The sequence below is a fragment of the Mauremys reevesii genome, linkage group 4, assembly GCF_016161935.1.
Source record: "Mauremys reevesii isolate NIE-2019 linkage group 4, ASM1616193v1, whole genome shotgun sequence".
Classification (NCBI taxonomy): domain Eukaryota; kingdom Metazoa; phylum Chordata; order Testudines; family Geoemydidae; genus Mauremys; species Mauremys reevesii.
In genome coordinates this window covers 117,547,535-117,550,288 of record NC_052626.1, presented here as the reverse complement: position 1 = coordinate 117,550,288, position 2,754 = coordinate 117,547,535, and positions in this window count along the sequence as shown.

Below are 2,754 nucleotides of genomic sequence, written 5' to 3'. Positions count from 1 at the left end.
TTTATGTAAATGTAAGCAGTCAGAATGAGCTCTACCCTGACATCTGATGGTAAATTGTGGGGAGTGTGGAAAGAATTTCAGTTATTTGCATTGGCAATCCCACCCCACTTAGCATAACACACTGCAGTCTGGAATGGTTATTTTCACAGCTGTGGGATCCCCAATTTCTTTGTTATTGGGGCAGGAGAAATAAAATGTTGTCACCCTGATTAAGTAAATGAGGAACTACAAAACTGTCTTATGATAAAGGGTTTCATTATCAACTAAATAGCACTTGCTAGACAAGGGACATGGGTTCCAAAACCCAGTGATTTGAGAGAGGCTGGGGACAGGTATCTGTACTTGGTGGTGCAGGTGCCTTGTGTGCGCCAGAAGCACCAGTTCCACCTATGCCTCTCTCCACTGTGGAATGTCAGAGTTAATTTTTGATTCCCTTAAGAATCTAGATACAGGTTAGTGAGCTGAACTCACTTTGGACCAGTACTGCACTGGCACTGGGCTCCCCTACTGTGAGTTGAAATCACTAAAGAGCTGGAATTGCTGAGCTGAGAGCACTGCGTACTGTGCTAACTAGTGGGGGAGCCTGAAGCTATACTGTGGAGCAGAGCAGCTGGCAGAGTGGAGCCGAGCAGTTTCCAAGGACGGCTGGAGCGGCTCACAGGACAGCTGGTGGAGCAGAGCAGCTGGCAGAGCGGAGCAGCTGTGGGACGGGTGGAGTGGCCCATGGAGCAAGCAAAGCTGAGCAGTTTGCGGGGACGGCTGGTGGAAGCAGAACCCCACAAAGAGGCAGGGCAGTTGGCCCTGAACCATGTAAGGTGCCCCTTTCTACCCAGGCTGGGGAGGGGGACCGCTGCAGATAGACTCTCGAACTCTGGGGCTGCACTGACCCGGGACAGAGACTTTTGGATTGTGGGACTTTTGGGACTGTGGGCAATTTGGGACTTGCTGGACTCAAGAGACCAGAGAGAAGGACACGGCCCACTTTCCTTGGGTGGGTCTTTGCTCACGGTTTGATCTATGAACTCTAGCTGAGGTATTTTCCCAATTTAATGTTTGTGGTTTATCTCATCTTTTCTGCTACACCAAGACTCTGTGCTTGTGAGAGGGGAAGTATTGCCTCCTCGAGGCACCCAGGGGTGTGTGTAAGATTTTCCCAGGTCACTGGGTGGGGACTCGAGCTGGTTTTGCATTACATTGCAGGGAAGGGACCCCTATGTATTGAACCTGGCCCTTGCTGCTATTGTTTTGGCCTCGCAGAAGGGTTACATAAATCCTATTTAAGGGTGGGGAGAAAGGCAAACGGGACTCTCCTCCATTGCCTACCCAAGATGGAGGACTGCTGGAAGTACCTGAAGGGAAAGGCAGGGGACAGTCCAGACTGAGACAGGGGTCCAGTCTGTAAGAAGAAATAACTGGAACTTTGAGCTATGGAAACTCTGCATCCTGCCTAATTCAACATTTAGGGTGAGCAAGAAGCTGTGCATATCTTTCTTCATATTGAGGAAGAGGGTGAATTTTTATGAGCTTGCGCTGTGCAGATTCTTCTAAACAGTGCAAGACAGTATACCTTTGGGTCTGCACTTCAATGGAGGTGGGCACCTGAGTGCTGGGGCAAGTCGCTTAAACTGAGTCTTCCCAGAACTGATCTCTGGGCTTGTCTACACTGGGGAGGGCGGGGGTGTCGATCTAAGATACGCAACTTCAGCTACATGAATAGCATAGCTGAAGTCGAAGTATCTTAGATCGATTTACCTCGGGTCATCACAGCATGGGATCGATGTCCGCGGCTCCCCCGTCGACTCTGCTACCGCCGCTCGCTCCGGTGGAGTTCCGGAGTCGATGGGGAACGCGTTCGGGGATCGATATATCGTGTCTAGATGAGACACAATATATCCATCCCCGATAAATCGATTGCTACCCGCCGATAGGGCGGGTAGTCTGGATGTGCCCTCAGTGTCTGTGTCTTTCTGCAGCTGGGTGTGGCCCTGCCTGCGTGTGCTCGAGGAGGCTTAAGAGCCTGGCTCAGCAAGACAGGTTAAAGGGGGCCGAACATGATTTACAGCCCATGCTGACAGAAAATGACTTACGGTGGGAAGAGAGCCGCCACTGGGTAAATAGCTCAACGGATGAGAGAACTCCCTTCACAGATGTGCGAGGATTCTTCCAGATCCTGAGAACCTGGCCAGGGAGTAGATGATCAGGGTAGAGCAGCCACAGCCACTGCTGCTGCAGCATGGACAAATAGTTGTTCCCCTAAAGATTCCTTTGACTTGATGGATTTTATTCTAGTCTTTATAGGTTCTTACCCTGCCCTCACCTCCAGATTATCTCAGCACCTATCAGGCATGCATTCAGCGATGTGACTGAATTCTGTAAGGTGTGATCTGTTTTCCCTCTCATCCTCACCCCACGGGGAGGTTGGTGTGTTGAATTTTGTTCTGGTAGGGTTTTGTTGGTTTGTGTAAAATGAACCTGCTGCTCTGTGTTTATGCTAGTGAAGGCCAGGTTGAAGAAATATGCCTTGAACTTGGAGCAGAAGGTAGCAAGTTTTGTGATGGTCCTTAGCTCCTGCAGGACCTTACTCCATAGTTGCAGACCAGCCCCCAGAAAGCCATGTTTCCTGCACAGATGAGATTTACCCTTATGATGGAAGGGATTGGGGAAGGCAGCAGGTTTCCTTACTAATCCCCCACATGAAAGAAAATGATGGGAAAGAAAAGGGACAGGAGAAAACAACCACTGGAGCCCAGCGGA